Genomic DNA, 15,315 nt, shown 5'->3' with positions numbered 1-15,315 from the left:
GAATTCCGGAAACTTCCAAAAACCGGAGGTCGTTCGGTTTTCGGAAGTTACACTGTATAAGCTACGAGTAAAACTTTAACATTAAAATGAGCATATTCTAAGTCGAAAAGGGGCCATAATTCAGTCAAAATGCTTGATATGCTAGAAACATCCCTCTAGTGGTTCATCAGGCAGACTTTTAAGTTTAAAAGTTTGTTTCATTTTTAGCTATGGGGGGACCTGAAATAAAGTCAATGGGTACCTTCTGAAGAAATTCAAGAAAGGTTCACGAAAGACCTAAGTCAGTGAATGACCTTCACTTTTTGGCATTGTTCTAACCAAGTTTATACAGCAAATCTGATAGACCATAATAGACTATCATAAGGAGTTTTTGTTTTGTGTTTAACAGCATTTTCAACAGTATTTCAGTTAAGTGATCCTGGATTCTGTATAAGTACAAACCTGTTCTTCACTGGTCATGCACCTGTCAATATTTTGCCCGCCCGGGGGAGTGGCAGGCATACACGGGACTTTAGACAGAAAACCATTCCCGACAGGCGGGACTTTGACAAACATTTGATGTACCAACCAGGCTCTAGGGTGGGATTTAGACAAAAAATGTTGTCTCTAGGGTGGGGATTTAGACAACAAAATTTTTGAAATGTCAAATTCCCCTGGGTCAGCCACCCCCCCCCCCCCCCGGACGGGCAAAATATTGACAGGTGCATCACTGCCAACCTCCTCACATGAATCTAAGGTGACAGATAAATATTTCAAACACAATGTCCTTTACCAAATCATCATAGAGAACATAAGCCTAGCCTAAGGATCGAACTCCTGACCCCATGTTCCATAGATCTGTGCCCTCCCTACTGAGCTAATCGGGTGCCCCCCGGCTATCATGAGAAGATAACAATGATTGCCCACTGTCAGCAGATGACCGCTGTTGATTTGGTGGATCAAGAGGTCGAGGTCAAAGTCAGTGACCTCTAGACTGAAAATAATTTACTGTCAAAACCTGGAGAATGCTGAAGCCTAGCATTAATAACTTCAAAGGAGTATTGCCGTAGTCAGTAGATAATCTTTTTTGTTTTGATGGTAAGTAGGTCAAGGTTCAAGGTCATAGTGACATAGAGACTAAACATGGTTTCTTATCAATAACTGGAGAATGATTTAGCCATTTGACTGTCTACAGTCAGAACATTCTCTATTGTTTAGGTGTCAAGACTTCAAAGGTCAAGGTCACTGACCTTGAGATGGAAAATGATTTTGGATGTATAGCAGGGGAACACTGACATATATGGTCAGCAAATGTCTATGGTCAGTAGATGACCTATATTGTTTTTGGGTCATTCAGTCAATGGTCAAGATCACAGCATACTTGAGAGTAAGAATTACAAACATATTTCCCTTCAACAGGTCATGGGGAACATATCACAAAGAAGGAACATTTATGTCCTACTGAGACCTTCTAGAATGATCTATAATAAAGCAGCTCGAGGCTGTATAGTTAGAAAAAAGCACTATTAGAAATATCACTGTGTAAGTGCAAATTGCTTTCCAATATGTCTAAGATCTACATAAAAATGATAAACAATGAAGAAAAGGAAATGAACCTATTATATTATGTATAACAATCTGTATGATGTTTTACTGCAGTCACGCATTCAGGCAACAATTCTTCCCACCAAAACATGTGAAGATCCACAGAAAATAAATGAGAACAAGAGCTGTCACTAATGGTGACAAATGCCCCCACAGCACCTTGACCTTTGACCTGGTGACCCCTAAGTCAGTAGGGTTGGTGTTCTCATAAAGTACTATCAGCAAGTAAAGTTTGAAGGTCCTGGGTGCAGTGGTTCACGAGTAAAGTGCCTTCATGCAAAAAGTTAACGTTGGCCCCTGTGACCTTGACCTTTTGACCCCAATGTCAGTTGGGGTGGTGTACTCAATAAGTACTACCAGCATGTGAAGTTTGAAGGTCCTGGGTGCAGTGGTTCGCGAGTAAAGTGCCTTCATGCAAAAAGTTAACGTTGGCCCCTGTGACCTTGACCTTCAACCTGGTGACCCCAAGGTCAGTAGGGGTGGTGTACTCAATAAGTACTATCAGCATGTGAAGTTTGAAGGTCCTGGGTGCAGTGGTTCGCGAGTAAAGTGCCCTCATGCAAAAAGTTAACGTTGGCCCCTGTGACCTTGACCTTTGACCTGGTGACCCCAAGGTCATTAGGGGTGGTGTACTCAATAAGTACTATCAGCATGTGAAGTTTGAAGGTGTTGGGTGCAGTGGTTCGCAAGTAAAGTGCCTTCATTCAACAAGTTAACGTTGGCCCCTGTGACCTTGACCTTTGACCTGGTGACCCCAAAGTCAGTAAGGGTGGTGTACTCAATAAGTACTGTCAGCATGTGAAGTTTGAAGGTCCTGGCTGCAGTGGTTCGCGAGTAAAGTGCCTTCATGCAAAAAGTTAACGTTGGCCCCTGTGACCTTGACCTTTGACCTGGTGATCCCAAAGTCAGTATGGGGCGGTGTACTCAATAAGTACTATCACCATGTGAAGTTTGAAGGTCCTGGGTGCAGTGGTTCGCGAGTAAAATGCCTTCATGCAAAAAATTAACGTTGCCCCCTGTGACCTTGACCTTTTGACCCCAATGTCAGTTGGGGTGGTTTACTCAATAAGTACTACTATCAGCATGTGAAGTTTGAAGGTCCTGGGTGCAGTGGTTTGCAAGTAAAGTGCCTTCATGCAAAAAGTTAACGTTGGCCCCTGTGACCTTGACCTTTGACCTGGTGATCCCAAAGTCAGTAGGGGTGGTGTACTCAATAAGTACTATCACCATGTGAAGTTGGAAGGTCCTGGGTGCAGTGGTTCGCAAGTAAAATGCCTTCATGCAAAAAATTAACGTTGCCCCCTGTGACCTTGACCTTTTGACCCCAATGTCAGTTGGGGTGGTGTACTCAATAAGTACTATCAGCATGTGAAGTTTGAAGGTCCTGGGTGCAGTGGTTTGCAAGTAAAGTGCCTTCATGCAAAAAGTTAACGTTGGCCCCTGTGACCTTGACCTTTGACCTGGTGACCCCAAGGTCAGTAGGGGTGGTGTATTCAATAAGTACTATCACCACGTGAAGTTTGAAGGTCCTGGGTGCAGTGGTTCGTGAGTAAAGTGCCTCCATGCAAAAAGTTAACGTTGGCCCTTGTGACCTTGACCTTTGACCTGGTGACCCCAAAGTCATTAGGGGTGGTGTACTCAATAAGTACTTTCAGCATGTGAAGTTTGAAGGTCCTGGGTGCAGTGGTTCACGAGTAAAGTGCCTTCATGCAAAAAGTTAACGTTGTGACTAACGAACTAACTAACGGACGGACAGTTAAAAACTAATATGCCTCCCTTCGGGGGGGGGGGGGGGGGGGCATAAAAAGTCAGTTACTGTTAAATCATTAAATTTCGTGGGCATTAAATTTTGAGGTTTTGGTCAAAATGGCAATTTCGTTGGGTTAAGAATTCATGGATTTCAACTTTAGAACATAAAATGAATGGGAATTTACTTGATCATTGGGATTAAATTTTGTGGATTGATTAGACCATGAAATCCACGAAAATAAGTCCCCCACGAATATTAATAATTTTACGGTAAATGTGTTTTTTTCTGCTTTTAGCCCTCGGGCTTCCCTTTCCCCACAAACGTCGTCAAATATTCAGGCAAGAATTCTTCCCACCAAAACGTGTGAAGATCCACAAAATAATTAATGAGAAAAAGTCAGTTAAATGTTTTTTTTCTCCTTTTGGCCCTGGCTTCCCATTCCCAACAAATGTAGTCAAGTATTCAGGCAAGAATTCTTCCCACCAAACGTGTGAAGATGCACAAAACAATTAATGAGAAAAAGTCAGTTAAATGTTTTTTTCTGCTTTTAGCCCTGGCTGCCCTTCCCCCACAAATGCAGTCAAGTATTCCAGCATGAATTCTACTCACCAAAACGTGTGAAGATCCACAAATCAATACATGAGAAATAGTAAGTTAAACGTATTTTTCTGCTTTTAGCCCTCGCTTCCCTCATAAATGCAGTCAAGTAAAACCATTTCAACAAGGCAGTCTGAAAGACAGCTAAATCCCCTGCCACTGCTATGGATAGTGAAAGGGTAAACCTTTGATTTTAGCTGTGACCTTGACCTTGAACTGACATGGCTGACTCATGAATTCTGCGCAACGTCTTGATGAGGTGATCATTTGACCAAAGTTTCATGAAAATCCTTCAAGGGGTTTAGGAGATACAGAGCTGAAACCTTTGACCTTCAGTTGTGACCTTGACCTTGAGTTGACATGGCTGACTCATGAGTTCTTGATGAGGTGATCATTTGACCCAAGTTTGATGAAAATCCTTCAAGGGGTTAAGGAGATACAGAGTGGGCACCAAATGGAAGGCTCAAACCTTCGACCCTTAGTTGTGACCTTGACCTTGAGCTGGCATGGTTGACTCATAATTTCTGCATATTGTTCTGATGAGGTAATCATTTAACCCAAGTTTTATAAAATTCCTTCAAGGGGTTTAGGAGATACAGAGCGGACATGAAATGAAAGGCTCAAACCTTTGACCTTCAGTTGTGACCTTGACCTTGAGCCGACATGGCTGACTCATAAGTTCTGCATATCGCCTTGATGAGGTGATCGTTTGACCCAAGTTTGATGAAATTCCTTCAAGGGGTTAAGGAGATATAGAGCGGACACAAAATGGAAGGTTCAAACCTTTGACCCTAAGTTGTGACCTTGACCTTGAGCCGGCAAGACTGACTCGTGGGTTCTGCACATCGTCTTGATGAGGTGATCATTTGACCCAAGTTTTATAAAATTCCTTCTAGGGGTTTAAGAGATATAGAGCTGACAGAAAATGGAAGGCTCAAACCTTTGACCTCGAGTTGTGACCTTGACCTTGAGCCGGCATGGCTGACTCATGGGTTCTGCACATCGTCTTGATGAGGTGATCATTTGACCCAAGTTTTATAATAAAATTCCTTCAAGGGGTTTAGGAGATATAGAGCAGACACAAAATGGCAGGCTCAAACCTTTGACCTTGAGTTGTGACCTTGACTTTGAACCGACAAGGCTGACTCATGGGTTCTGCACATCGTCTTGATGAGGTGATCATTTGACTCAAGTTTCATCAAAATCCTTCAAGGGGTTTAGGAGATATGGACCGGACACGATTTTGTTACGGATGGAAGGACGCAAGGACGCAGACCATTCCTATAATCCCTCCGCCACGGCGGGGGATTAACAAGCATTAGAAAGGGGGTCTATCTAAAGATGCTTCAAACCACAAGTTCCATCAAATGTTTCATGCAGAAATGCTTTTACATGTTTTTGTACATTAAATTCTAGAGGCCATTAAGTCTGTCAAGATGCTTCTGATCAGGTTTAATGAAAATTTACCAAGTATTCCAGGAGAAAAAAATATTTGAAGGTTTTCCTTTTTTTAACTCTTGCAGTCCCTAGATGTAGTTAAGCACATCCTTTTGAACAGATTTGATTACGTTCCACACAATCATGCTTTAAAACAAGTTTTGCGAACATCCATAGGCCTATAGCTGTTCACAAACTGTTTTTCTTTTTTTCTAACTCGAAGTGAACTTAAGCAGAACTATACAAACAAACATTAACACTGAGACAAGAGTACACACAGATGCTTTTGACCAAGTTTGGTGGAGATCAATACAGATTTTATGAGGAGGTTATGCAGAGCTTTTTTTCTGTTTTGCTCTGGCAGCCCCAAAATGATGATTAAGTGGATATTTATGAATGAATTTGAAAAAAGTCCATGCAAAAAGAGGTAAATATGGATGCTTTTTAAGTTCGGTCAACATCCATCAAGCTGTTTATGGCAAGTTGTTTAAATATTTTCTGAACAAGCTCTGAGAATATCCATCAAGGGGTTTATGAGAAGAATGCTTTCAGAAGTCTTTTTCTGTTCATATCTCTAGCGTCCTTAAGTGCTGCTCACAATGAAAGAAATGTGAAAATTGCTCAATCACCATATATATTACAGTCTTAACTGATGACAACACTGATCTGCTACAACCCTGCTTTTTTAAATATTACTGTTGAAGATTTAATTATAACTAAGCAGGCAGTAAAACACTGCTCTAAAAGTGTCATACCTATTCTAAAACTGAGCAGATGTTTACTGTTACATGTTAAGTTGCATGTGTTTAGGAGAGAAGTTCTTTTATTTCTTAAATGACTATTTATTGAAGTACACACTCCTTCCAAAGTTTTAAATGTTGAGCAATGTTACTTTTGTCACATAAAGGTACCTGGTTGTAAAATGCTTTTCTGATAAGAAGTTTTCAGGGTATTAAGGTAGCATTGTTTTAAAGTATATTTTTTGTTACATGTAGATCTAGTGTGTGAGAGTAATGGTAAGGTGTTCAATCATCTACCAGTATAGTAGACCGGAATGTTTAACATTCTGAAATACCCAGTATCAAATGTAAACTGCTTTGAAAATTTTATTGAAATAAAAGCTGTGAAGCTGTTACAGTGTTTAGTTACTATATAGATGTTATTAAAAGCTTCTTTAATCTGCAAAGATATACCTACACGAAACTACAGTGCTGATTCCTAGTACACAAGCTGAAACTGTCCCATAGAAATTTCTGAATGTCATATAAAATTTTTAAATGTCACAAAACTAAATTTGTGTATGATGGGCCATTGTCCAATAGATATAAATTCTTTCCCAGTCACTGAAAAGGAGGTGAAAGTATACAGCTTAATACACAGAAAAGGGGTTTTCTGCCCTAGGCTTCGAGCGGAAGGAGTGAAAGTTCAGCTAAAATATGCAGAAAATGTGAGGTGAAATAACTTCTGAAATATTCTATATTTTTTTGCCCTTGCAATGAGCATGATACTGAGGTGGAGTACTGTACATAAAAAATATGCATGAACTTTTCTCGGTGGAGGCCCCTAAACCCATTGAAAAGAGGGTAGGATTCATTTCCATACTCTTTGTCAGTGTATATACCCATCAATCTACGAACGTCCCTGACACTATGACAGAAAGCTTGTCAGTCAAAACAGTAGAGAGAAATTAATGCTTATATAATTATAGCATCTTGTAACCAGACATTATAGTCACCTTCAGGGATACCTGTACAATTTCTTACTGTTATTTTTTCTGGAAGATTATCCTTTAAATGTGGAAATCACATTTGAACAATATTTTATGACATTTTTCAGTTATCACATATTCTGTTGTAGATTTTTTCCCAGGAACAAACGACCCATGCAGTACATAAGAGTTAGATCCGTACTCAAAATTTCATGAAAGTTTGTAATTTCTTCACCATTTAATATAAAAGTATTTAAGAAGTGGTCTATTTCCTTATATTTCAATATAATTTCTAGTTTTACATTTGTATTTGATAAATATAGGAATATTTTTCAACTACCTAAAACAAAAGGCAAGATTTAACACCAGCGTGTAGCTTCCAGATTCAGCTATTTTCAATCTTATCTTGGTTGTGCATCTAATATAGGCAAAGGAAGGCAAAAATAATCATATAAACTTGCAATTCTAATGAATTTTAGCAAACAAGATTCTTTTTGATTCAACTCTTTGACAAATTTAATACATCTGTGCTTATATCATTCCTTAAGGCAGAATATATTTATTAAATTTATACTTATGCTAAAATAATGCTATCTTGGTTGGGCAACCACTGGATAGGAAAATCAAATTTTAACAAGAGCACCGCCTTGCAGGTGCTGACGCTCATCTGATTTTTTTGTATAGTAGAAATATTGTCATACCCATGATTTTCTAAGTCTAAAAAGGGCCATCATTCTTGCAAAAAAGCAGGATAGAGTTATGTTTCTTGAAGTACAGCGTCAGCTTATGATGGTGAAAAACTGTTGCAAGTTTTAAAGCAATAGCTTTGGTAGTTTTATAATTATGAGAAAAGCTGACTTGAACATAATACTCAACCAAGAAAACTGATTTTCTAAGTCCAAAAGGGGCAATAATTATTACAAAAAGCAGGATGGAGTTATGTTTCTTGATGTACAGGGTCAGCTTATGATGATGAACAAGTGTTGCAAGTTTCAAAGCAATAGCTTTGACAGTTTAAAAGAAAAAGTTGACCTAAACATAAAACTTAACCAAGAAATCTGATATGTTCTAAATAAAAAAGGGGCAATAAATCTTGCAAAAAAGCAGGATGGAGTTATGTTTCTTGATGTACAGGGTCAGCTTATGATGGTGAACAAGTGTTGCAAGTTTTAAAGCAATAGCTTTGATAGTTTAGGATAAAAGCTGACCTAAACATAAAATTTAACCAAGAAATCTGATTTTCTAAGTCCAAAAGGGGCAACAATTCTTGAAAAAAGCAGGATGGAGTTACAATTCTTGATGTACAGGGTCAGCTTAAGTGATGACAATAACTCATTTTTTTTTTCAAAAAATCAAATAAGCTAACAAGAGCTCGTAGAACACGACATGCCCCCCTTCTATACATTCAGTAATTGTACACGGAACAGAAACTATTTGGTCACTGTACACAAGTTCTACTGTTCTGGGTAATTGTGACCTTGACCTTTGACCTACTGACCTCTAAATCAATAGCGGTCATCTGCTGGTCATGACCAAACCCCCTATCAACTTTCATGATCCTAGGCCCAAGCATTCTCAAGTAATTGTCTGGAAACCGTTTAACAGTTCCAGGTCAGTGTGACCTTGATCTTTGACCTACTAACCTTAAAATCAATAGAGGTCATCTGCTAGTCATGACCAACCTCCATATTAACTTTCATGATCCTAGGCACAAGTGTTCTTGAGTTATCACCCAGAAACGGATTGGTCTACATACAGACTGACCAACATCTGCAAAACAATATACCCCTCCTTCTTCAAAGGAGGGCATAAAAATACCTTCAGTGAAAATTTAATACCTATTGAGAATTCAGTGAACACAAGTAAGTGTAAATGATTAATTATTTAAGTTTAAAGCAAATCCATAAGTTAAACAAAGTTTGATTAACTACCTTTAAACTGTATGAGATTCATTAAATTTTAAAATGGGCTAGAATCACACAGCATGGCTCTAGACAACTTTTGGGACAGGTACCCATACCCTCAGGAAGGGGAATTTTTCGTCATTTTTTAAGACAAAAAAGGGAAGTTTTTAGCCATATAAATGATTGTTACTACTATTCACACTTATAAATACTGTTTTTCATTTCAGTTTTAACAATTAACTATATTGCAGCAAAACCTTCCTTAGAGGCACTATAACTTGAAAGAGAGTTCATAATCTAGTTGTGTCAAACAACCTATTATCAAGGGAAATTTCTTCTGAGAAAGGGGGAAAAAACATTATTTTATGAAGGGGATGGGGCCCATATTCAGCCCAAAAAATGGCGAAACTAGTGCCCTGCATGGAGTACGTTCCATTAAGAGTCAATTAGCAAAAAGTTTTTATTGTATTGGTGCCTTTTTATGGCTCCATGTCACCCAATAAAAAGAAATCATGACCCTACTGACCCAACATTTATGAAAACCTCATTTAAAAAACCCACCCTTTACTTATTAGGCAGATAATGCACTTTCTCAATATCTTGTTCTGCAAAACAAAGTTTGACAGTCATCTGCTAAAGCATTCTCCACTTACTGATCAGGAATTGTTTCCATTGTGACTTTGACCTTTGCCCTACTGACCAAAACAACAGGGGTCATCTAGTGACTACAAGTATTATAATAATATACTGGACTTTTCCAAATTGGCAGCAAGATTTTAATGTTTGATCAGAAACAATGCCTTGTCACCAAAATCAGCCTCTAAAAACTGTCATTATTATCATTATTTTGGTCACTTCTGTCTTTATGGAAAAGCACAAAAGGTTAATGAGATTAGTTCATCACTGGCAAGGTTTTAAAAAGTGAATGTATTGATATGGTTTCATTCTCTTTATATGTAAAGCACTGTTTTGCTATAATGTGAAAATGTACAATAACATCTTTGTGAATAAAAAAATGAATAGGTCACACAAAAAGCAGAAATGCAATGAGTACTAAAAAATTGCTTTGAGGCAATAAAACTAAACTGATCAAGTGGTGTCCCCACCATAATCATCAGATGTATAAAATTTGAATGTCATCTCAAAAGCTAACCCTACACAAGTTGCTTAGATGTATTTATGCTCAGAAATAGAAATCCCTTTCTGAAGGGTACCATTTGATATTCGATATCTTTTCCAAAATCAATGATTTACAAGTCATTTTTCCCTATATACCATTACCAGAATAACAATAACAATACCAAATCTATATGCCCCCACCATTCATAGTGGGGGCAAAAAAACTCTAGTTTTTGTGTCAATTTTGTAGTTGCAACTTATAATATGTATTCAAAAGTTGTAACTCTACAGATACTGGTCTGAGTTTTCCTTGCTCTGTACAAAAAGGGCCTTAGCAGACTTTTTAAGATGACTGATCTTTTCAAATTTTATTTATGACCTCCTGCAAGGAATTCCAGTCAATGATTACACTGTAACAACATATAAGAATCTTTTACTGACTAAAGGTGCTGATGGAAATATCTGGCTTGAGGGTAACTGTTTAGTCAGTAACAAGGCTCTGCCGAGTTACCTCGAAAAGAGCCGAGTTACCATGAAACACTTACCTGAGAACCAGAATATTTCTATCCCCACCTTCAACTAGTAATAGATTCTTTTTTTTGCATGCCATACTCTTCAATAAATAGAACAAATAAATGAATGTTTTTATTTTAGATGCAATACCTTACTAAAGTAATAAATTACAGCACGCGAGACAACTTATATTTTTGGGTGTAAGAAGAGTTTTAATACTAACAGAAAAACAATGGAAAAATCCTGTTAGGATTAGGCATGCAAGAAGGTTACCTTATCTTTCTCATAACATTTGAGTGCATGTTTCATGAAAATCCTTCAACGGGTTTAGGAGATACAGAGCAGACACAAAATGGAAGGCTCAAACCTTTGACCTTGAGTTGTGACCTTGACCTTGAGACAACATGGCTGACTCACAAGCTCTACACATTGTCTTGATGAGGTGATCATTAACCCGAGTTTCATGAAAATCCTCAAGGAGTTAAGGAGAAACAGAGCGGACACAAAATGAAAGACTCAAACCTTTGACCTTGAGTTATAACCTTGACCTTGAACCAACATGGCTGACACATTGTCTTGTTGAGGTGATCATTTGACCCAAGTTTCATGAAATTCCTTTAAGTGGTTGGACGGAAGGATGGACGGATTGAGGCCACTCCTATAAACGCCCCCCACTCATGACGGGGAATTTAATATTAGCCACTCCAAGTCTCATCCCAAGCTCTTGGCAAATATTGCCCCCACTAGAAAGGTTATTCCCTACCCCCCAATTGATGTTCATGTTTTAAGAAGCCAAGTTATTTGGTCATGATAGCAATTACTCTGCCTGACTGTGTGTCTGTCCATCACTCTGTACATCTGTCCGTCAGTCTGGTTACTGACTTATGACTGGCATCATAAGTGCAATATCTTCAATGAGTGGAGAAAGTTTTCCAAGATGTCAACTTTAGAAACACTGTCATAACTACTGTCAGTAAGCTTGTTAAGTCTGTCTTATATAATGATGCTAACTACTCTCTGATAATATTGAAAGTGATTTATCTGACATGTTAGAATTTTGTTCCTACAGTAGAATGTGTACATTATTGATTTAAAAAGCAAAATAGCTTCTGTAGCATCACCATTCATTATGATAAGGTAAATTTTGAATTTATTCCCAGCAAGTTGCTGGTACCCATCTACAGCTAAGTGGACTGCAATCATGATAAAGTGCTTGCCTAAGGTTACACTGCAATGGGAGTAGCAAGGAATCGCACCTAGAGCCTTCGCTCCAAATGAAAGCGACCTACTCTCTCTACCAATGCATCTGTGTTTGCCATGCACGTGTCAATGGTCCCTTTATGAGTAACTCCACACATCAAAAGCACAGTCAAACTCTTCAGCAAGACAGACTTTTGAACAACTCAACATTGAAAGCTGTCAAACCCTTCAGAAAGACAGGCTCTACAACACTGAGTCATGACAGTGACCAGAATGAAAACCATCCTGTTCTCTTTCTATAGACTATTGGGCATGTTTATGCCTCCCAACTCTTATGTGAGCTACAAAATAACAACTTTGCTTTATAAATCATAATGGAACACATCTCCTGTGGATTATAAACTGTATTATAAATATTCAAAAAATGCTTGAGTATCATTATGAACATGGAGCAGTTAGCATCAAAAACATAACCAAAGTTTTTGGCAATTTAAGTTTTATGCACCTATAAAAGCAGGAATTAGTGAAGAATAATATTTGGAAATCAGAAATAGTTGATTATACAACCAGAAAAGCCTAAATTTATCATTAAATATTGAATGCTTCAGAAAAAATAATATCGAGGAACAAAAAATTTGATTCTTCTGAAAAGTCAAGTACTGGCGGGTCTGTCTTTGTCACCATGGATAACTATAATGCTGAATAACAGTAACTTTTTCATAGATATGAAACCTTGTAACTCTATATAATGGAACCTATATATCTTTTATGAAATCTTACCCTACCCTTTATCAACCTCAATTTTTGACCAATCAACATGGCTTCAGAAACCATGAAAAATCTGTGTAAATATTAGAGCAAGATGATTTTTAAGTTCATGTCTTTTCATGTCCAAGTTTATTAAATGAACAGTTACACGTGCAATCAGTTCAAACATTCTTAGCAGAGGATCCTCCTAGGAAATGCAGCATCAGGATCTTTTTCATCATTTTGGGAATCATACAGTCACCAAAACAAATAGCATTGGGAAAGTAGCATTGTAAATTATTTGAATTTGGAAAACATGATTTTAACAAATATATAAAAACATTAACTTTTCTTTTTAAAGCATTTTCAGTGCAAACAAATCTATACAGACATTAAATTATATCCACTTAAAGACCCTGCCAGTGTGTAAGAAATTAAAGCCATGCCACTGAGTCCACTTAAAAACCTTGCCACTGTCATGTGTCGGTGTGACGTTAAATCTAACAAAATAAATAATAAATAAATAAATTGCCACTGTGTGTTAGAAAATAAATCTGTGTTTTGAAACCCATTTAACTGAACAATGTCAGACTGTTTTACAATATAACTGAATTAAGTGTCCATCCATTGCATTAAAAAAAAAAAAACAATTTCATTAAGATACATTTTAAAATTTTATATTCATTCACGCACTGTGTTTTATAACATTGATTCACTTTTTACAAAATAATTCATTCACCATTCATTCACTGTGTTTTACAGAATAATTCATTTTAATACAATCATTCATTGTGTTTTACATAGACTTCATTGAATGCCTCTGGGTTATACAAGATAATTTAATCAATCTAGTGAAATCTTTTCATTTAAAAAGAGAAAAAATCAGTTAAAATTTATCTCAGAATAAAACTTTAGGCCTAAATCTCAAATTCATATTTCCAATTATATCAAAAATATTCAGTAGCTGAACTTTATTCTCTGTATCATCCTTTTTTCTTGAAATTCAATCCAAAAATACATGCATATGGACATCCTTATTTTTTTACTTTCTGTACTCAAAATTCTTTTATGGCAAAGTAACTTTTCCTTAAATGCTTTTTCTTCTTTCTGTTCAAACCAAACACAGGTAAATCCAGTTTCTAGGCACTTTTCACACATTTGGCTCCCTGGCATTTGACTTGCCATGGGATAATTTTGATGGGCTGGTTAGAGCACAGAAAATATATTGCAATTTAAAGCTTTATTTGATTTTTGGCTCCAGTGACCCCTGAAAGGGGTCAAACTTACAATCAGAACAAATCTGAACAAGAGCTGTCTCCGTAGGATGACACATGCCCCCGATGGCACTTTGAATGAATAGTTATGGCCGATGTTAGAGTTTAGGACCTTTGACCTACGGAGCTGGGTCTTGCGCGCGACACATCGTCTTACTGTGTCACACATTCATGCATAGTTATTTTAAAATCCATGCATGAATGACAAAGATATGGACCGGACATGCCCATCAACGCACTATCATGAAAAATGATCTTTAACGTCTAAGTGTGACCTTGACCTTTGAGCTACGGACCTGGGTCTTGCGTGTGACAGGTCGTCTTATTGTGGTACACATTCATGCCAAGTTATTTGAAAATCCATCCATCGATGACAAAGATATGGACCGGACACGCCCATTAATGCACTATCCTTTAACGTCTAAGTGTGACCTTGACCTTTGAGCTACGGACCTGGGTCTTGCGCACTGCATGTCGTCTTACTGTGGTACACATTCATGCCAAGTTATTTGAAAATCCATCCATCGATGACAAAGATATGGACCGGACAGGCCCATTAATGCACTATCCTTTAACGTCTAAGTGTGACCTTGACCTTTGAGCTACGGACCTGGGTCTTGCGCACTGCACTTTGTCTTACTGTGGTACACATTCATGCCAAGTTATTTGAAAATCCATCCATCGATGACAAAGATATGGACCGGACACGCCCATCAATGCACTATCCTTTAAAGTCTAAGTGTGACCTTGACCTTTGAGCTAGGGACCTGGGTCTTGCGCACTGCACGTCGTCTTACTGTGGTACACATTCATGCCAAGTTATTTGAAAATCCATCCATCGGTGACAAAGATATGGACCGGACACGAAAATTGCGGACAGACCGACAGACTGACAGACAGACAGACGGTTCAAAAACTATATGCCTCCCTTCGGGGGCATAAAAAGATCCACACAAGGAGTGCTACAGACCAAGTTTGGTTAATATCCATCAGGTAGGGCAAGCAAAGAAGTTTTTCTATTTTTAGCTCTAGTGGTCACCACCACTTAAACAATTTTGAAAGAAATTACAAGAATGCTGTAACAGACCAAGTTCTTTGAAGATCTATCAAGTGGTTTGCTGTTTTTAAAGATGGTTAATCTGACCTAGGTCAACTAATGGATTTGTTCAAAACTTAACCAACTGATCAGTTACTCCTATTTATGTTCACTGAGTTCTTCATACATGTCAGATGTCATACTGGAAATGATTTTAGAATTTGAATCTCCTATCCTGGTTACCAAGATAGCTTTATTTTAACATAAGTATAAATTCAGTAAATAAAGTCTGCCTAAGGAATAATACAAATATAAGAACTATTGCATTAAAGTAGTCAAAAATATGCACTGACAAGTACATCTTTTGCCAAAATTAATTATAAATGCAAGTTCATAAAATTATTATTACTTCCCATGGAATAATACAAATATAAGAATTATTGCAT

Source organism: Mercenaria mercenaria, chromosome 10 (assembly GCF_021730395.1).
Source record: "Mercenaria mercenaria strain notata chromosome 10, MADL_Memer_1, whole genome shotgun sequence".
NCBI lineage: Eukaryota > Metazoa > Mollusca > Bivalvia > Venerida > Veneridae > Mercenaria > Mercenaria mercenaria.
Note: the sequence above shows the minus strand (reverse complement) of the source record.